The sequence below is a fragment of the Hoplias malabaricus genome, chromosome 1 (assembly GCF_029633855.1).
Source record: "Hoplias malabaricus isolate fHopMal1 chromosome 1, fHopMal1.hap1, whole genome shotgun sequence".
Lineage (NCBI taxonomy): Eukaryota > Metazoa > Chordata > Actinopteri > Characiformes > Erythrinidae > Hoplias > Hoplias malabaricus.
In genome coordinates, this window is record NC_089800.1 from 15,449,347 (window position 1) to 15,471,665 (window position 22,319).

At 42.9% G+C, this 22,319-nt stretch overlaps 1 protein-coding gene across 1 annotated transcript in view; it reads left to right on the forward strand.

Moving 5' to 3' along the window:
• The window catches only part of kcnb2b (potassium voltage-gated channel subfamily B member 2b), a 77,190-nt gene that overhangs the window by 49,831 nt on the left and 5,040 nt on the right, over window positions 1–22,319 (forward strand). The gene's annotated exons all lie outside the window — the stretch shown is intronic.

Genomic DNA, 22,319 nt, shown 5'->3' on the forward strand with positions numbered 1-22,319 from the left:
AGAACACAGTTCCACTGTTCCACACACCAGAGGAACCCCATCACTCCAGAGAACACAGTTCCACTGTTCCACACACCAGAGGAACCCCATCACTCCAGAGAACACAGTTCCACTGTTCCACACACCAGAGGAACCCCATCACTCCAGAGAACACAGTTCCACTGTTCCACACACCAGAGGAACCCCATCACTCCAGAGAACACAGTTCCACTGTTCCACACACCAGAGGAATCCCATCACTTCTGAGAACACAGTTTCAGTAAACTTTGGGAAATGGGTGGAGTTTCCCTGTACAGAAGGTAACTGTGACTGTCTGCTGCACTTTAAAACCAAAAAGCACATTACTGTCAGCTGCAGGGCAGCGGCGCATGCTTTGGTCATGAGTCTGATGTGGTTGTGTGGCTCCAGCTGCTGCGACGCCGCATGCCTCCTTAAGCTAGTGGTATTTTTTAAGGTGGAGCCGAGTGCGTGAGCGGGAGATCAGCAGATTTTATTGTAATCCAGCGTCTGCGTTCTGTTCTTTGAAGATCTAATCTGAGATGACGCACGGAGCGATCTGAGCTACTGCCACTGGGTTTTATTTCAGGTGAAGAGGGGGATTGTGGGGCATAAAAACAAAGCCGCATCGTTTACAAACACCGCCTCGCAGAGAGAAGGACACGACCTTTAATCTGACAAATTCAAGACCTTTTATCATGTGAGGCTTTTATTTTGCCTGCTTTATTTTCATCCATCCGGACACTTTATTTATTTATTTGTCTCATATGGGGGTGATGTATTATTTCCCGAGTTCCTCTGTGATTTTGGTTCTGTCCGAATGCAGCCTGTCCCTCAGTGCTCTCTGTAAACACAGGTCAGTGTGGATTTGTGAATCGCTGCGTTCTGGTTCTGTTCTGGAGCAGAGGTTTACTCTGTGGGGGCTGATATGAACCAGTTACAGCAGGGGGCTCCACTGGGTGTAAGATAAGGCTCTGGTCTTAGGCTAAAGTTCTTGTTTTGGTGATTTATCCTGGGCGGGTCCAGTCAGTGGAGATAAGGGTTTTTAATGGAGTCAGGACAGTGGTGGGATTAAAAAGCCGGACCGTATCTGTCCTGAACGTCTGGTGAAAGTCTCTGTGTCTGTTTTCTGCTGCCGCTGCAGCTTGCCGACTCATTAGCAGCAACAAATTTGCTCTTGACGCTAATTAGTGCCTCCCAGGAAACTGCGAGGTGAGTGAAAGGCAGTGACCTTCTCATCGTCCGGCAGCTGCAGTAAAGTCAGTGACCACTGAGAGTTTGTGTGGCTTTTAGGTTGCGATTTGACTCTGACTCAACTTGCAGTCACCAACACACCTGGGTGAGTGTAGTGTGTGTGGAGTGTCATATGTGTATAATGTTTTGTGTGTGTGCGTGCGTGTGTGTGTGTCTGGGGTTTTTTGTGTGTGTGTGTGGAGTGTAATATGTGTAGAGTGGTGTGTGTGTGTGTGGAGTGTAATATGTGTAGAGTGTTGTGTGTGTGTGTGTGTGCGTGTGTGTGTGTGTGTTTGTGTGTGTGTGTGTAGAGTGTTGTGTGTGTGTGTGTGTGTGTGTGTGGAGTGTTGCGTGTGTGTGTGGAGTGTAATATGTGTAGAGGGTTGTGTGTGTGTGTGTGTGTGTGTGTGTGGAGTGTTGTGTGTGTGTGAAGTGTTGTGTTTTATCATGTGATGGTGTGTGTGGGTGCTGAATGTTTGAGTGTAAAGGTGGATGTTAAAATGGATTTGTTTGCTCTGTGTGTGTGTGTGTGTGTGTGTGTGTGTGCGCGTGGCACTGCAGTGTTCTCCCCCTCTGCACCACATGTCGAGTGTGTGTGTGTGTGTTATAGAAGCGCCAGTGTGTGGCCGGTCCTCCCTCAGGCGAACTCTGAGTGTATTACTCACATTCCCCTCGCGTTGGTGCAGATTACTGAGGACTTTTATTCTTTTATTTCAGACTAAATTAATTTAAATTCCAGCAGATTAACACCCTACGCCTCATCCAGACGTTTCTGTTTCCACAGCCTTACCACTTCCACTCCATCCCATAATTACAAAAACACCAGCTGTGGATAAATATTAACATGTCATGATGAATGGACCAATAGGAATGCTCCAGAATTACTTGAAAACTAATTGCATTCCATTAATCCCATACCGTTCCACAATTCCACCCCTATTTCCATAATTCTCTCATAATTCAGAGACTGAGATGTGAACATTCAGAGGGATCTGACGGTGGAGACTTGACCAGTGTTGGTGAATGGAACCAGACGTCTCCACACACCAAGCATTTTATTCCCATTCACCTCCACTGTCCACTGTCCCCCATCATCTACTGTCCTCACTTTCTGTGAGGGTCTTTTAGAGGAGGACGTCTGGTTCCATTCACCTCCACTGTCCACTGTCCCCCACCGTCTGCTGTCCTCACTTTCTGTGAGGGTCTTTTAGAGGAGGACGTCTGGTTCCATTCACCTTCACTGTCCACTGTCTACTGTCCTCACTTTCTGTGAGGGTCTTTTAGAGGAGGACGTCTGGTTCCATTCACATCCACTGTCCACTGTCCCCCATCATCTACTGTCCTCACTTTCTGTGATGGGCTTTTAGAGGAGTATGTCTGGTTCCATTCACCTCCACTGTCCACTGTCCCCCACCGTCTACTGTCCTCACTTTCTGTGAGGGTCTTTTAGAGGAGGACGTCTGGTTCCATTCACATCCACTGTCCACTGCCCCCCATCATCTACTGTCCTGACTTTCTGTGAGGGGCTTTTAGAGGAGTACGTCTGGTTCCATTCACTTCGACTGTCCACTGCTCTGACTTCTGAAAGATATCTAGAACCAGAACTCTCTTTATTGTATTTATTTCATTATATAGAGGTAGAGCTACACTTTAAATGCCCCATTACTGTAAAATGTACACGTCCTAGATGGAATATTGAATTGAATGTTACAGATATTAAAGATAATCCCATGTGGCATTAAAGGGTCCATCAGGGAAATTGCATCCTGCTTCATTTTGTTTATTGGTGAGGTAAATGTAAACAGTTCTGAAGTGAGGATTTAGATTAAACTGATGTTTAAACTCCTATAATCCCAGAGACTGCTGGTTTGTCCCGAAGAGATTAAAGTTGATCTCAGTCACTCTCTACCGATTCGTCTTCACGTCATGATCCTGCTGTTTAACTGACACCTTGTGGTCTAAATGTATGAGAGATTAGAAACTAAACCCTGTGTTAAACATGGCCGCCATTGTGGGGGAGACCCATGCTGTGAGTACTGTCTACTCTTTTTGGAGTAAATGACTGATGGCACCTTTAAGCCCGGCTGATTCCTCATGTAAATAATGCATTCCTAACTCTGGAGATTTTGCTGATCTCAGATCAGTCCGAAGCTCCTCTGAAAAACTACTGTAACTGTGTTTGTACAGATCCAGAGATAAGGATAGTAACCCAAGCTCTAAATGGATTTATATATTTCTCTAAGTGTTCCACTCCCAGTAAATGGATCGGAAGCTCAGCTCCGAGCGTGAATCTCTCCTTCTCTGGGAAAACAACTGAGCCACAATCACAATCACAATTTGCTTTTCCATTACTGCTTTTTTATGCCTTTACAATCTAAACCATTCTATAATAATAATACAGAGCTGTGATTAAAATACAGAGCTGTGTTTATGATACAGCGCTGTGATTATAATACAGAGCTGTGTTTATGATACAGAGCTGTGATTATAATACAGAGCTGTGTTTATGATACAGAGCTGTGATTATAATACAGAGCTGTGTTTATGATACAGAGCTGTGATTATAATACAGAGCTGTGTTTATGATACAGAGCTGAGTTTATAATACAGAGCTGTGTTTATGATACAGCGCTGTGATTATAATACAGAGCTGTGTTTATGATACAGAGCTGAGTTTATAATACAGAGCTGTGTTTATGATACAGAGCTGTGATTATAATACAGAGCTGTGTTTATGATACAGAGCTGAGTTTATAATACAGAGCTGTGTTTATGATACAGAGCTGAGTTTATAATACAGAGCTGTGTTTATGATACAGAGCTGTGATTAAGATACAGAGCTGTGATTATAATATAGAGCTGTGATTATGATACAGAGCTGAGTTTATAATACAGAGCTGTGTTTATGATACAGCACTGTGATTATAATATAGAGCTGTGATTATGATACAGAGCTGTGATTATAATACAGAGCTGAGTTTATAATACAGAGCTGTGATTATAATACAGAGCTGTGTTTATGATGCAGAGCTGTGATTATAATACAGAGCTGTGATTATAAGACAGAGCTGAGTTTATGATACAGCGCTGTGATTATAATATAGAGCTGTGTTTATGATACAGAGCTGTGATTATAATACAGAGCTGTGATTATAATATAGAGCTGTGTTTATGATACAGAGCTGTGATCATAATACAGAGCTGTGATTATAATACAGAGCTTCAATTATAAAACAGAGCTTTGTTTTTAATATAGAGCTGTGATTATAATACAGAGCTGTTATTTTAATACAGAGCTGTGAATATAATCCAGAGCTGTTATTTTAATAAAGAGCTGTGATTATTATATACAGGTCTCCACACTTGATCAACAAAATGCTCTCTCTATTGTTCTTTTGTCGTTCCTTCTGTCTTTCTCCCTTGACTCACTTTTTCTTTCTCATTTTTCAATTTCTCTCGCTTCCCACCTTCTCTCTCTTTTGTCTCACCCTGTTGTTTCACTCGTCTTTCTCTCTCTCTCTCTCTCTCTGAGCTGTAGCGGTGTGGTGTGTGTTGTGGGTGGTCCTGGGGGATTGCGGGGAAAACCCAAGCTGATTCTTATTCTCAGCATTACTCTCTCTCTGTCTCTGTCTCTCTCTCTCTCTCTCTCTCTCTCTCTCGCTCTCACTCTCTCTCTCCTCCTGTGAGTTGCAGTAAAATGCTGAGATCTTTCTCAGAATGAGGATGAAACACAGGCTGAACAGCATCTGCATTTATATTCACTCATGCCCAGTGTGGGTGGGCTAGAGGAGTTTAAAATCCTGGCACTGGTGTGTGGAACAGTGGAACTGTGTTCTCTGGAATGATGGGGTTCCTCTGGTGTGTGGAACAGTAGAACTGTGTTCTCTGGAGTGATGGGTTTCCTCTGGTGTGTGGAACAGTGGAACTGTGTTCTCTGGAGTGATGGGTTTCCTCTGGTGTGTGGAATAGTGGAACTGTGTTCTCTGGAGTGATGGGGTTCCTCTGGTGTGTGGAACAGTGGAACTGTGTTCTCTGGAGTGATGGGGTACCTCTGGTGTGTGGAACAGTGGAACTGTGTTCTCTGGAGTGATGGGGTTCCTCTGGTCTGTGGAACAGTGGAACTGTGTTCTCTGGAGTGATGGAGTTTCTCTGGTCTGTGGAACAGTGGAACTGTGTTCTCTGGAGTGATGGGGTTCCTCTGGTGTCTGGAACAGTGGAACTGTGTTCTCTGGAGTGATGGGGTTCCTCTGGGATGAGTTGGAGTGATGAGTCTGATCCAGAACTAATCCCCAACGCCAGCCCCTGACCCTCACTGATGATTATGAGGCTGAACTGAGCAGAGTGTGTTCCTGCAGTGAACAGAGAAACTGATCAAGGCTGTACTCTTAGTTCTGGGTTCACACCGCTGTGTTGAATGCTGTTGTTCTGTGAGTGAGAGACTGGAGTGTGTAGAATATTTTTAAAGTCACTGTAATGCAAAGGTTCTAGACTAATGGGCATTATTTACCTAGAACCGTGCGTCAGAGCCTGGGGCTGTTTATCTTAGAGTGCGGGGGGTCAAATATTAATTCTGAGGTATTAAATATTTATAAAGTGAAATATGTGATGACTTTACACCATTTTGGCTGAAGTTGCCTTGAGGAGGTATGTGTGAGTGTGTGTGTGTGTGAGTGTGTGTGTGTGTGTGTGTGTGTGTGTGTGTGTGTGTGTGTGTGTGTGTGTGCAACAGGTATATATCACACTGTGGGGACAAATTTTACACACTCAGACTGTGTGGTGCTGTCTTCCTTGTAGAGATGACAAGCTGCTCCCGACAGCACACATCACACGTTAAAGTGTAAACATGTTTAAGAGTTAGAGTTAGTGTCAGTAAAGTTTGGGTGAATCCCATTGCTTGCTTTTACCTCTATCCCTTATTTTGAGGGTCATCTTGCTTTGGAAACAACAACAACGGCAGCAGTAACTCATGGTGTATTGGTGTGTTGTTGTTGTTGTTGTAATTGTAATTGTAATTGTTTGGGGCTGAACACAGCTCCGTCATCAGTTCAGACAGATCAGTAGAGTTTGTTCTTTCCTTGTTGCAGCGTCCAGCTCTTGCTGGATTTTTTCGTCGGCCCCCGATCCAAGGAGCGTTTGAACCTCTTCAAAAGACCACGGCGTAATTTTACGAGCTGTTGTCGTGAGTCGGATAAAAACAAACGTGATCTCTGATGCAGCTGGAGATTTTACAGATGGAGAGTTGGTGCTGGACGTCTGCGTTGCGTGGCGTAGAGTGACGACTCTCTCTGGACAATCAGCAATGAGTGGACGTCTATCTATATATCCCCACAATGCATTAAACGTTACTCATTTTTGAGTGTTTGTGTGTGTGTGTGTGTGTGTGTGTGTGTGTGTGTGTGTGTGTGTGTGTGAGTGTTCCCCTGCAGGGGATCCAAATATGGCCTTTCTGCTCGCTCCATTTACCCAAAGCATCGCTGTCACTTTAGCACATAAACAGGAGAAAAGCTCATTGTTTATCTCTCCACTCGGCAAGGGTTTGTAAACCTACCACAGAACTTTCTCCTTTCAGGATCGGAATCAAGCCCTGCTTCCAAGGTTCGGCCCCAATATCCCTAATCCCAGCCTCTGGCCACGGGGGAATTAAAGGTGCAGTCAGTGTTTTTTTTTTCAACCCAAACCCTAACCCACAAAGATTAGCAAACATTAACGTATCATTTATTATTTATTTAGCTGTTCTGTTGTTCCTGGGCCATTGTGTTTACAGTGATTTGTTCAGAATTTCTGACACATCCAGGCCACTAGGTGTCAGAATAACGACTGATTCATAATGAGAAATTGACTGCTTGTTTCTTTAATCTGAAATGCATTGAAGAAACAATAGGCAAGATTTGTTTTTCATGTTCCTGAGGCTCTAGTGTAATTATTTTTTTACAGCACTGTACTGAAATCAGTGGAGAGGGGGAGGGAGGGTGTTTCCTACCCTCCTCTTTAAGTTACACAATGTAGTTTCTGCAGTGCTGAGCCCAGAGTAGCAACAACAGAGGCTCTGTTCTCTCTATTACTATTCAGTGGATTATCACAATGATTCTGAAGCTGTAATTTTAAGGTAAAATACTACCTAGTGTTGCTTTAAACCTGTTCTTGATATCTACCATGTTTGAACACTGATGTGAGGATTTGGTAGCATTTAGCCACACGAGTATCAGCAGTGTTCTCATTAGGACACAGCCACTACTGACACCTAGAAACTTGGAAAAGCAAGTGATTCTGTACTTTAATTACTTTTAAATTGGCTGCCACCATGTGGGAAGTTGCACTTCTAGACAACAACGTAGAAATCGTAAATGATAATAATTTTTTAAAATTTTGTGTGAAATCACTGACTGCACATTTAATATAAAAGTTCAGGGGTTTGTTGATGAACTGGCTCTTTAAATCTACCCCTGCTCTGTCAGTCATCCTCAGACTCATTTTCCTTTCCTTGTGATGAGACGCAACTTCTGCCATGCGAGCGATACACACCCTTCCTCTCATCATTAGAGCTGAACACAAATGCGTACACACACACACACACAAACACACACACACACACACACACACACACAAACACAAATGAAGGCACGAAGAGTCTACACACTCACACACACTTTCCATCTGACCTCTGTGTGATCAGGGAGACAATGCAGACATAACTTTAGAAACTAGAGATATTAAAGACACACTACAGCGATAATAAGGAGGAAATGCAGATATATAAAGGAGACACTACAGCGATATTAAGGAAATACTACAGATATATTTAAGAGACAATGCAGATTTATTAAGGAGACACTACAGAGATATTAAGGAGGAAATGCAGATATATAAAGGAGACACTACAGCGTTATTAAGGAGACACTACACCGGTATTAAAAAGACACTATAGAGATATTAAGGAGACACAACAGTGATATTAAGGTGACACTGCACCGATAATAAGGAGACACTACAGAGATATTAAGGAGACAATGCAGATATATAAATGAGACACTACAGAGACATAAAGGCTTTCTGACTGTAGTATTATCACTGCTCTAGTTCTGGATCTGGCCGTACCTTTGTGTTTTCTGAATAGATCAGGGTTTATAACATGAGTGACTGTGTGTGTGTGTGTGTGTGTGTGTGTGTGTGTGTGTGTGTTCCACAGAAGTGTGTGTGCTGTGTGTTCACACTCATTTGGATTAAATGAAAGTAAATGGTGCGTGAAACCGACAGGGCACATCCTCCCCTCTCTGAAGGACAGAACCTGGTCAGAGCCTCAAAGAGTCAGAGATGACCTCACGCTGATATGGTCTATAGAGAGGAGAGAAGTCGGAGCGCCCCCTGCAGCCTGCCTTTAAAACGTGGGTAAATAATAACTGAGTATTTTGTGAAGCCAAATAAAGATTAAAGGTGAGTTTATGTGACTCCTCACTGTTTAAAGACACAGGTGTCAGTGAGTCAGATCCTGTAGAGACTATGGGTTCTATACGGACGTACAGTCAGAGCGCCCCCTGCTGTCAGTCTTCAGATTATGTTTAATTCTATTAATCCCAACACAGTAAGGGCGTTAATCAGGTGTGTGTTGCTTTTTACTGCGATACCGCTCTCTGCTCTTCTGGGAAGGCTTTGTACAATGTGTTGGAACATTTTTGTGTGGATTTGCTGGCATTCAGCCTTCACATAAACATTACTGAGATCAAGGGGGCGGGGTTATACCCCTCTAGCTGACTCTTGGCATTGGGCACAGTGTTTTAATTTCTTATGTTTCATGCTTTTCTGCAGAGATGTTAAAAGCTGCATCCACAGATTTCTTACATTTCGCAGTTCTTATAAAGGATGTCTATAAACATTTGGACATATGGTGGGCTTGTGCGCCCCAAGGGGGCAAGGGGGGGTTGTATTTCTCTGTGTTTTCTGTGCAGAGATCTTCACGCATCGCATGGTCATTGGCCCTCCAAATACCCTACTCAACGGGGAAATCCTGCAGCCGTTTCCATAGCGATGGCGTACACCATCATTTGGCCCCGGGGGGTCGAGGTCTCCAAAACAAATCTTGTAATTAAAAACCACAGGCTCCTGAAGCCCACGCAGGTCACAGCAGCTCGGAGCAGCGTTTAAAACTCAACACCACGTCTTTAAAATCACTTCAGATCGATCATCTCCAGATTCAGTAAAACCCTACAGAGATATTAAAGGGACACTGCGGAGAAATTAAAGGTGAGGTTTAGTAAGAACAGAGGCCTCTGGAACCTGTAATTGAGCGTGTTGGTTTTGTGAAGGTGCTTTAGGACACTCTACACACTCAGGTCCTGTTTTATTTCCTCTGTTCACACAGAGTCTGGTTTTTATGGACAACTAAAAGCACTTTGATGTTCTCTGTGTGGAGGCGCCGCCTTTTCTTTTCAGAGATAAAGGAGAAATGATGAATGGATGCTGGGCTGAGACGCCGTGATCGGGGAGATCCTCGGAGTGGGGTCACTGCTGCTTCGTGTTGATAGGAGCCAGATAATGTAGTCCAGGCGTGCGATAGGGATGCCCCTCTGACACTGCCCGCTGCTCCGGGAGAGACCCAGGAGGGATCATATCTCCCGGCTAGACTGGGAACTCCTGGTGGTCCCTCTGGAGGAGCTGGTGGAAGCTTCTTTATTCACCCTGTTGCCACAGCGATAATGATGGCGGTGAAGATGATGACGATGATGAAGATAATGATGAATTCCCCATCTTTGCCAACAGAGAAATCCAGTCTCCCATTTCTTCCCATTGTCCTCCTAAGCTCCATGAGCTTTAAAGAAACAAAGACCCCAGAGGCACTCAAATTTCCATTTTATTCCTGAGAAAGCACCAGAGTAACATCTGTGTATGTGTGTGTGTGAGTGTGTGTGTGTGTGTGTGTGTGTGCGTGTGAGAACGGGTGTTAAAAGTGTAAGGGAGTTTGTTTTTGGTCTGAATTCTGTTTGAAAGTCAAGCAGTGAGGCTTCAGAGCTTCTTCTAAAGAACTGAGTCTTTCAAGAGAGCAAAGCCCTGAACCTGAGCCTCGAATCAAACACCTCTCAGCTACACGGCGGGAATGGGAATAAAGCCACTTTCCTTATAAAATATAATAAAATAAATGAACAAAACACCAGCAAAAGTCATCAGAGGACAAGCTGAAGCAGGGGTGGAATCTGCTGGAATCTCCACACTTTCTGGGAAGTTTTGAATAGTGTGTGTTTGTAAGTGTGAGGACATTAAGAGTCTGTGGAGCGCTGTACATTAACACATCAAACAGAGGTTTAAAGAAAAGAATAAAGAGAAAGGAAGGGCTTTGTGAGCGCTCTGGGTCTCTGTCTTCTCTTTCTGCTCTGAACTGGACTTTCCCTGGAACGGATCAGGCATGCTCGGTTGGTGCTGATGTGCATCTGATCATCTAAAAACGTGACTATCCGCACTTTTCATTTCTTCCCAGAGAGAGTCCACTGAGCTTTAACCTGCTTTAATCTGTCAAATAACATGAGAAAAACAAGGAAACTCAACAATGGACATCAAATAAAATAGGAGTTGCTTAAAGGTACAGTAGGTGATTTTATTTCAAGTTCAAACTTGTAGTAACTAACAGTTATTTAAGTGAAAGTATCAGCGCAAGTAAGTTACTGCCCTGAGAAAACCTGTTTGAAAAACTACATGGACTGGGGTGGTGGAATATGTTTTGGTGGTTCACCTGTTTGGACACTGGATGGCGCCTTTACTAACAGAGTAGGGCATTAGCACTCAGGATGTGTGACCTCTGGCAGCTAGGCAGGTAATATACAATAACAGACAGGCACTCGCTGGAATTGCCTTCTGCACCTTAAAGAATTAAAGACAAAGAGTTAACAGAAAGAGCAAAGTCGAGACCAAATAAATATATAAATACTTATAGAAGTGTAACTATAAGAATGAATCTAATTCAAAAATGCAGAAGAACAAAGTGATTATCTTTAAATCGTGTCTTTTAATTTATGATCCTGTTTTCTTTGTCCATTTGCATTAATAGACCATGTCAAATCCTGAGCAGGTTTATTTAAACAAAAACAGTCACACACAGGCGCCCCCTTGTGGAGGATCATCAGGCTGCTAGATGTGAGTGAGTGCGTGAGTGAGAGAATGAGTAAAGCAGTGAAAAATGGGGGGGAATGACATATTTTTAAAGCTGTTTTTGAAGGTTGTATATTTTAAACTCAGATATCTTTTTTCAGCCTGAAGTATTCAGCGTAGGAGGAATTACATAAATGTATTTACAATCTTCATTAAAGCAAACGCAAGGCATATTTATGGTTTATTTGTCCATTGAGGAGGGTTCTGAGTGTTGTTCCTGACATTTCTCCAACTGCAGAGCGTGTGTAAAGGTGAGATGGGGGGGGGTTAATGGCGTTTGGTGAACTCTCGTTACTGAGCTCATTCTCCGAGTGTCATTTCTCCCTGAGGAAACGACAGAGTGAGAGAGGACAGAGCTGAAGGACGCAGTTTAATCAGCGTTCAGGAGAGAGAGAGAGAGAGAGAGAGAGAGAGAGAGAGAGAGAGAGAGCCCCCCAGCCCCCCCCCTCACTGCAGCGTCTGTGTCAGGAATGTCATGAGGACGGTGTTAAAGACAGCGTTAGTGTGGAGCTTGTGATATGGAGATGTAAATGGAAATGTAAGCCTCTCTTTTATAGTCATTAATACTGCTACAGGAATATACACAATCAGCCATAACATTAAAACCTTCTGTAGCTCTGCAGTTACATACTATATCCCATGTTACTCTGCATACTTTGTTACCTACCCCCACCCCCTTTCCCCTTGTTTTTCAGTAGTCAGGACCCCCACAGAGCAGGTATGATGTGGATGGTGGATCATTCTCAGCGCTGCAATGGCACTGACGTGGTGGTCGAGTGTCCACTCTGTTACATACTCCTACCTCCTTGGTCCACCTTGTAGATTTATTGTAGTTTGTGTTGGTCCTCTTTCAGCTGGCTCATTCATTTACTGCTTAGCAACTTGTCGTGGTAAAAATATCTGATTGCACCTTTAATTTACTCTCACTTCTACAAAAGCAGGTAATTTGACGAGGGGCAGTGGTCAGGGCTATGAGCTGGTCAGTAATGGTGGGTGTGGGCTGTATAGCAGCACATTAGGGTGGACATTAGCCACAAAAGAACCATTAATATGTGGAAGCTGGGGATGCAGAGGAAATTCAGAGAGAGGAAAACTCCAGTTAACCTCATAACACCTCACTACACTTCAAACCTCAGCCAAATCCCACGGCGCCTCCTCAGAGCCAGGCTTTACAGAGCCACGCCAGACCACAGAGTCACCGTCTGGTGTGGGATAAACACACCCACAGTTTCAGAACATATTAGTGTACAAATAAGTTTTAAAGTGCTTTTGTGTAACATGTAATTGTAATTCAAAATGTAAACAATTGTCATTTTATATTTACCACTGTTGCTTAGTATTAAAAATGACAAGACATTTTATGGAAAAAAACAAAACAAAAAATAACCAATTAATGTATTAATGTGCCACATTCCCAATCTCTAACATTGAAATCCCCACCTTTAAATCGTCTAAACCCAAACTCGCACGTTCTTTCGGATACAACATTATCCCCAAGAACAGAACAAATCCATTACATCCTTCTGCAGCACTTTTTCCTGATGGAGCTCATTATGAATGCAGTGACTAGGGCTGGACGATACGGACAAAATTTCTATCAACATATATTTCTTAATTTTTGGTCGATATGGTATAATTCCGATATCAATTTAAACAACATAAAACCCACTGAAAGTCAGTCAGTGACAGATGGTTTAAATAATAATAAAAAGTATACTGAAATATTGAAAATCTGTTTAACTTTTTATTGAAAAATTTTATATTGCGATATATTTTTATGTTTAATTACTGTCCAGCCCTAGCAGTGATAATATAATAAATAATACATTTTTCACTTGTCGGTTATTTTTAGTTGAATACAATGATAATTGTCATTTTAATACAACACAACAGTCACCATAAAATGATAAATGTACAATTTTACGCTACACTAAATCTCTTTAAAATTAGTGATGTCCTGACCAGCTCCTGGGGCTTCTAGTGATAATAACACACATAAACACACATACACACTCACACACACACGAAGATGAGGATGAGGATGAATAAAACGTATTAGTACACCTAAAGCCTACAGTGCATATGTGGGAAATAAGCCATTTTCAAATTCGTTATCTTTGTCATATTTGAACCAGTTTACATATTGCCCCCTTTTCAGACAGCAGTCTAATCCCCACCCATTTACTCTGAAGTTATGACATGTTAAAGCCTGCTCCCATTTATAGAGAACCTGATACACAGTGAAAGGCAGGGAGTAAAAACAGAGCTTATTTACACATCTCAGCTTTAAAGAATCAATAACAAAATAGATGTTAAAATTCAGTAAATACAGTAAAAGTACAATATATTAAATTACTGTCAGTCAATAAAATTCTCAGTTGTCAGAAATGGAGCTCAAAGGGGGAAAGGTGAAGGAGACCGTGCTCTTTAATGGAGCTGCTCTTTATACAATTTTAAATGTAAGTAATATCCACTGCATGTGACGTTTCGGTTTAAGGAGTGTTATTATATATTAAGAAGTGTGTTATAAATCCTTGTCTAAAGTGACTCTGATGTGGTTTGACTGGTGTTAACGTTAACTGTAAGAGACAGGGGCTAATGCCGAATGCAGTGGAGCATGAGTCTCAGATAAATGAGAAAAATCCACTAATTACTGAGCACATTCACAAATGACAGAGAAAACTGAATCACTCTGGGCTTGTCTTAATTAATCCAGATTATTCTATTACACCAAGGTCAAGACATCGGGCACATGCTGGAAATCTGAATTAGCACTGAGACAAATCAGACAGATCTTAGCACTGTAGACTCCTTATAAAGAGTTGTGGGTGTGGCTAGATTCCCATATAAGGATGGATCCTAGATGATACACGAGTTTACATTTTACCTCTTCCGGGAGAAAATGGCAAACAGGCACTTGAATCTTCTCATTATGTATGCTTTCTGTAGATAAAAGTTAAATATTATAACCAGATTTGTAATTTGTTCCGGAGCTCATCGGAAGGTGGCGTATACCAGGTGTTAAGTAGTAAATACGATTTCACTCTGTTTGAGGTTTTGGCTAAAGACAAAACATTTCCCCAAAAAGTAATATATCCTTAAAGAGAACGTTTACGATTGTGGGGAAACTCAGTTCTAATCTCCGCGTCTTTTAAGGTGGAATGGTGTGTTTGAGGTGGGAAATTACTGTTGTTTATAAGTTTGTCTGTAAGTTTTTATTTATTTAATTTCCCACAGAAACTAATTTATAACTCGAGCTGTATTGTTTTGTAGCACTGTCGCTAATGCAGTTAGCCATCTCCTGAGTTTGGAGACATTTCCATCTTAAGTGATCCGAAACAGCAAAAATAAGTCAGTTTTACCTCCTTATGGAGCAGGAATAGAGCAAAATCCTCATCTCGGTTGGTGCTTTTTAGCGTTTGGAATCTCTCTGTTGCCTAAAAACCTCCAGATGGTGTTTCTCCGCTGTAAGCAGAGGGAGAAAGCCTAGCATACCGGACTGAGACACTGTTTTTTTACCCATTTACAGACACTGGGGTTTCAGATACACATTAAACGGTTTCCAGTGCAAACCAAATGCAGAGCAGCACACTGAGAGGAGACAGAGGAACAGAGCAATTTTACAAAAAATGATTTTGATTACATTCTCAATTGCATTGGTGCATTTCTCACATCAATGTTAACATTTGCACAACAGTAAGTGCATTTCTCAAAACAATTAGTACAAACTGAAAACCTCAAAAGCACTCCTCACTCCTCAAAAGCAATTATTCATGTCAAAGAAAGTGTCAATGTCATAATTATAAAAAGTTAGAATAAAAAATAACAGGATATTCAAATGGCTTTGTCATGTTTTCATTATGACGGTTCACTCTGTAAGTGTTCTCTAAGCCCAATCATGGTGACACTACGTGAAAATGCTCAAGACAGCACTATACACTATTAACGCACCCATTTGAAATCTACACTTAAGTTACACATTACTGTATTTAGTGACGTAAAAGAGAACAATACGTATGTTTCACATTGTTACTGCATGTGCTCTTTGCAGTTCTAATTCGTTAACAGCGTTGCGCAAAAGCGAAGTACAAACATAAGTAGCACCCTTTGGGGAGAGCTGTGCACAACTGTAAACAATATTACAGGACAAATTGGAACTGAATTGGAACATACAACATACACAGCACTGTAAATAATTCTTCCACATTTAGACCTTTCTGTCTGTGGCCACATATTTGCACCGACATCGCAGCAAATATCATTCCTGGCAATGCAGCAAGGAATGGATCTCCTCCCAGGGCTCTGCTGTGATGTCATCACGTGCTGCGGACCATTTGAGTATGTGGATGCCGCTCATATACCTTCCACCATCAAGGACCAGGGAGAAGGGAGGGAGATACTCCACCAGCAGCGTTTTATGTGCTTCAAACCACTGTCAGACTAAATCTGAGTGGTGAAAACACACATTATCCCAACATACTTGTTCAGATGGTCTCCCTTTAGGCCCCTCTCATGGATTGCTCAGGGATTCTCATTCCCTGTAAAGAGTGTCTAAAAACGTCAGCAAATGTTGTGTGTTGTATGGACCAAGACTTGGGATATGGGTGAGGACGCCGTTTTCTGAGATGGCTGCACACCTTGTAATGTTCCCTCCTCGTTGGCCTGGGACACCAATGGTGGTTCTCTGTCCAGTGCGATATCTTCCACGCCTTCTACCTTTTGCCAGAGTGAAACCCGCCTCTTCAGCGTACATGAATGTGTGTTCCCTTGCCTCCAGCTCCAGTACGTGCTTTACACCAAAAGAGAGACAGAAAACTATAACAACTTTTCCAGTGTAATGCATAATGCATTTTGGACTGGCATATTTGTACAGTTTGAACTGCCATGTAAAAGTAACTATTTTACAGCACTGTACATTAGAGTGTGCATAGAACATAATGGTGTGCTGTTTTATTTTATTTTTTTAGAATAAAATCATTGCAGTGAAATTGCTCTGGAGAAGTCTCTAAGGTAAGGCCATCGGGAGACGCCAGATTCCTGTCACTGAGCTGTTATTATTCTTGGGTTCGGGACCCCTCTACACACCTCTGACTCTCTTCTAAAGAGGTCCGTGCACCAGCGATCCTGTTGTTGTTTTCTCTGCTGTGTTTTACGGATCAGTGGTGATTTGTTTTGAAGGCCAGGTTTAAATGTGGCTGGACAGCTCCCAAGACCTTTCAAAGAAATGATGAGGAGTTTCTAGCGCCTGTGAAGAAAGGTCACGCCGAAGATCTGAAGGATCTGAGAGTCTCAGCGGTCAGCACTGTCCAGGGTTCTCAGTGATTTTTAAGATGCTCAAATGCACTCATGTCATTTCAGTACCTTTAGTTAGGGAACATAGTTGTACCATATTCAGCATTAATTGAAGATGGTAAAGTTGTGTTGATTTCATACGCCGTGTTTCATCTCCAGGACTTCTGTTATGTTCTTTTATTTTAAATAGATATATAATGAAAGATTACAGATATCCCCCTGCCCTTCAGGAGAAGAGAATTTAATGAACCTTTAGGGAACACAACTGGACTTTAACACAACTGTTGTACCTTTAAAGGGAACAGCTACGGTTGTGGGGAACTGCTGTTCTCTTTGGTTTGTTTATGTTCTGAAGCTCTGTGTTTGAGGAGAAAAAAGACTGTTGTTTGTGGCTGAGAGTCAGTTCCACCTTAAGTAATGTAACTTTAACAGCAAAAATAAGTCAGTGTTACCCCCCTGTGGAGCAGAAATAAAGCAAAATCCTCATCTTGGTTGGTGCTGTTCAGCGTTTGGAGTCTCTCCATTGTCTAAAAAGCTCTAGATGCCATGTCACTGCCGTGAGCAGAGAGAAAGCCTAGGACACCGGACCGAGGCGCTTTGTTTTTTGATTATAGTCGTGAACATTGACTTCATAGGTACATTTACACTGTTTGTACTTTTAGTAACAACAATGTACTTGTACAGAACCTTTTCCTGACAATGTAGAGTGACAATTTAAAGTGTTTTTACTTAAGTTTACTCAGCTCAGGTGTAACTCATCACAATACACAAGACTAGCACGAACAATCATTACGCCCCGATAAACCAGTGGTTCTCAGTCTGGTCCTGGTAGGACTCCACTCCATTAACCTCCCTTCAACTTCAACTTCACCCCAAAGATATATAGTGCAGTTTCTGCAGTGCTGAGCTCAGAATAGCAATGACAGAGGCTATATTCTTTCTATTGCAGCTCAAAGGAGCATCACAGTGATTTTAAAGCTGAAGTTTTAAGGTACAAATACCAAAAACTGTTGCATTAAGCATCACATTAATTAGTGAACTATAATCTTGCTTGTTTTCAGCTGCTCGGGTGTCTCAGTTGACCGGCTACGAGAGGGAGAACTGGAGGAATGTTCTTCCCACACTTTTCTGGAAGTCAGTAAACAAAGCTGAGCACATTGCGATGTTAATAAAAACACGTCTTACACACGCTCCACTTCACTTCCTGATTAACCTCACACAACAGCAGCGGCGTGTGAAATGAAGACGAGGAAAACAATCCGTATCTGGAATAAAAAACAACAATTAAATATGAGAGTGCTGTCGCTGAGCCTGAGGAGGAGCAGCTTATCTTCGTCTCTGAAATAGTGACTCCGAAAATAGCCGTGCCTTTGATAAACTGCTGGAAAGTAAAACTTTATTCAGTGAAGCTGAGCTCAGAATTAGGACGGGAAGTTTTATTCGGAGGGTTTCACAGATGTGGCCTGATGATTTACGCTGCAGTTTGTTCCAGCGTCAGGTATTTATTGTATTTTCTATTGTCATGGCCCTTTGGCAGATGGGTTTACAGTTTTTACAGTTTTAACCTGGGTGAATGCCGTGTTCGACTCTTGCCAGAATACTTTTATTGTGGGACTCAAACCCCCTGTAACACAGAAACAGAAACAGCATAGAATCTGTAGAGCCAACACTGGAGGCCCTGGCCACTACAGCTAGGGATTAGATGATAACCTCACATAATACTGGACTGTCAAGAGAAATGTGTTAAACCAACACACACACACACAGTTATCCAGTTATCACACTGGAATAATGTGGTTGGGTTTATTCTAATATTAGTGTTTCATTTTTTATTTTTGTGTAAATAAATCCTTATTACTCAGACAAATCCCTCCACTGATCCTTCAGCTTATACTGCTGTTATACTGACACCTAGTGTCCGGGATGTATCACAGATAGCTCTGTGTGTGTGTGTGTGTGTGTGTGTGTGTGTGTGTGTGTGTGTGTGTGTGTGTGTGTGTGCTTAGTGAGTGACAGGTGAGACAGAGTTGTAGAGATGAATATTTACAGGGTGTTTAGCCGTCTCCTCATGGCTCTGAAGTCGGAGCTGGAGGAACAGCTCTATTTTCTCAGGGTGGGTGATGATGCGGGACGCTAAGCTGGGTCTCTTCAAGGTGTATCGAGTGTGTAAATGAACAAAGTGGCAGGTCGATATGGACTTGGCACCGGCAGGCCTTGCGCGAGCCCGTAATGCGGCGTGTACACAATCAATAATCGCTGGAGGCTAACGGACAGCTGGAGAGGCCGGGGGCAGCTGGACGTGACGAGAGACCACAGCGCCTCCCGGTGACAGCTGCTCAGGAGGAGATTAGCGTGAGCTCAGGATGGCAGTTTACATCTTAATAACCTTAATAACCTCCTGTAACACTGACCTCACGTATGCTCCTCGTACCCCCAGATTCATATTTATTCTTCTAACGTCATCAATGGCTCCATCCCAAACCCTACACATTTAAAATGATGGTTCTACAATGGTTTTTTGCATCATGAAGGGGTTCTTCAGATTGATGGATGTGGTGTAGATGGTTCTATACAGCACCTTTTAGAAAAGAGTCCTCTGATGTAACATGATTAACATCATAATAATAAAGAGATGCAGAGAGAACGCAGTTCCGGTGTGACCTGTCGATGTGTGTATCTGTCTGTGACAAATGTTGGATAGAGCAGGTCAGAGAGAGCTGAGAGATCTCATCTTCGATTAACGTTCTGTAGTGGGTTGTGGTGAATACTGTTGATGCTGAATAAGTGTTTCTGCAAGAGAGAGAGAGAGAGAGAGAGAGACAAAGTGAGTGAGAGAGAGAAACTTATGCTTAAACTTTTATGCTTTGGCAATATTGTACCTGAATATGGTCATGCCAATAAAGCTTACTGAATTTGAAAAAAATGAGAAACTGAGAGAGAGAGAGAAAAAGTGAGAAAATGAGTAAGAGACGAGTAAGAGAGAGATACAGTGAGTGAGAATGAAATACAGTGAGTGAGAGAGAGAGAGAGAAAACAAGAGAAGTGAAGAGGGTGAATGAGTAAGAGACAGGGCAAGACAGAGAGAGACAAAAATAAAAAAGAGTGAGGCAGAGAGACAGTGAGTGAGACAGAGAGAGAGAGAGAGACATTGAGACAGAGAGAGAGAAAGTGAGTGAGAGAGAGAGAGAAAATGTGAGTGAGACAGGGAGCGAGAGAGGCTGTGAGTGAGACAGAGAGAGAGAGAAAGCTAGTGAGTGAGAGAGAGAAAGTGAGTGAGACAGAGAGAGAGAATGTGAGTGAGACAGGGAAAGAGAGAGAGAGAGAGACAGTGAGTGAGACAGAGAGAGAGGGAGAAAGACGGAGTGAGACAGAGAGAGAGAGAGACAGTGAGACAGAGTGAGAGAAGGTGAGTGAGACAGAGAGAAAGAGAGACAGTGAGTGAGACAAAGTGAGAGAGAGCTAGTGAGTGAGACAGAGAGAGAGAGGAGAGAGAGAGAGAGAAAGTGAGACAGAGCGAGAGAGAAAGTGAGTGAGAGAGAGAGAGAGAAAATGTGAGTGAGACAGGGAGAGAGAGAGGCAGTGTGAAACAGAGAGAGAGAGAGAGACAGAAAGTGAGAGAGAGCTAGTGAGTGAGTGAGAGAGAGAGAGAGAAAGTGAGTGAGACGGAGAGCGAGAGAGAAAGTGAGTGAGACAGAGCGAGAGAGAGAGAGAAAGTGAGTGAGACAGAGAGTGAGAGACTGTGAGTGAGACAGAGAGAGAGAGGGAGAGAGACAGGGGGAGACAGAGAGAGGGAGACAGACTCTCCAGGCGAGAAGCACTCACCTGAGACTGTGTTAACAGGTAATTATCCTGTGTGAAGTTAATCAGCGGTCGTCCTCCGGTCGAGTTCCTGAGGACACACTGGAGCTCTTCACTCTTTAAAAATGATGTGTTAAATAATAAGAGCTCTTCTGGAGATTACTCCAACAGGAAGATTACAGTCCCGGGCTCATAATATCCTTCTGTACATGACTTAACAGGGACTTCCACCCATTTTATCAAAGAGCTAGAGGGTGCTGTGGTTCTGAAGAAACTCAGAGCAGTGGACAGTGGAGGTGAATGGAAGCAGACGTCCTCCTCTAAAAGCCCCTCACAGAAAGCGAGGACAGTAGACGGTGGGGGACACGGCTGGTGTTTGACCATAGTTTGGAGAATGGAGTGGTGTTTAAACAAGGACAGATGTCCACTGTCCTCCATCATCATTTTCATCATCATCATCATCGCGCCATAGAGACTCTGTAGACGGTGGAGGCGCTGGTGGAGGTGGAGAGGGAATAAAATGCTGGGGGTGTGTTGGAGATGCCTGGTTACATTCGCCACCACTGGAGAGAAATCAGAAAATGTGGTGGAGTTGGCCTTTAAACGACATCAGTACACAGTGCGGTGGAGAACAATAAAACTGTGGTGGATATTGCGGCTCTATTTTTAGTTTCTTTATAACGTGGAGGTGGCAGGTGTTGTGCAGTGACTTTGGGAACGAACAGGATGACATTTTTCTTCAGGGTCCAGGGGGGATGGGGGCTGTTTAGGGGTGGGGGGGAGGTTGTTCTGGGGGCTGCAGCAAAGGTCTTATTGCAGTGTTTCCCAGAGCTGAGTATTGTTCTCTGTTTTATTGTTACAGACATTGTTTTGCGGATATTTCTAAAAGAAAAACTGTTTAACTTTCAAAATACTTATTCATTCATTCATTCATTCATTCATTCATTCATTCATCCTCTGTAGGCATGCCATCTGGATATGGGTCACTATGGGTCCAGAACCTACACGGAATCATTGAACACAATGCAGGAACACACTCTGGACATGGCACCTGTCCATCACAAGACATCACACATTCACTCACTCACCCAGTCACTCACACACAGATCCAGTTCCTCCGGTGGTGGTGTGATCCAAAACTAATCCTGATCCATTCAGTATCAGCTCCTGACCTCACTAATGTTTATGTGAAGGTCGAATGCCATCAGATCCTCACAGCTATGTTTCTGCATCTCACAGCAGTAAAGAGGAACAAATACCCGATCAATGCCCTTCATTTTGGACAAAGTGTGTGTACAGGAGTGAGATTTACTCTTGAACGGGTGAAACCACGAGCCCCCGGTTCTGCTAATAGCCCATAGTGGGCGAACACAGCTGCTCTTTGGTTTGAGAGCCTCTCTCTGATTGGTCGGGCTGGAATCTGATTGCTGTAAAGTGCTCAGCGGCTCAGGAAATGATGCATTAGTGTGCGGTATCACATGCGCCCAGAATCGATATCGGTACCAAGGGGCAAATGAGGCAGGTCTGAGATCTCTGTGCCCACAGCGCCAGGCCTCAGCCTCATAACGTCCACCAGTGGATAATCAGCCACAGCCATCATCAGTATGGGGGGAAAACGTGAAAGAATCTGGTATTTCTGAATTGTAATCACATTTACACAGAGATTAAACATGGATCCAGTTGAATGTGGTGATTCCTGTGGATGGGTTTAGACCAAATCCAGATTATCCCATGGTATGTGGTACTGAGACCCGATTCACAGCCGATGTGTGGCAAACTTTTACGTCACTCCGGCCGCTCAGGATGACCTCCTGACTACGGTCCAAAGCATTTTTGTTTTGTAAAAAATATGGGAAAGCGAGAAA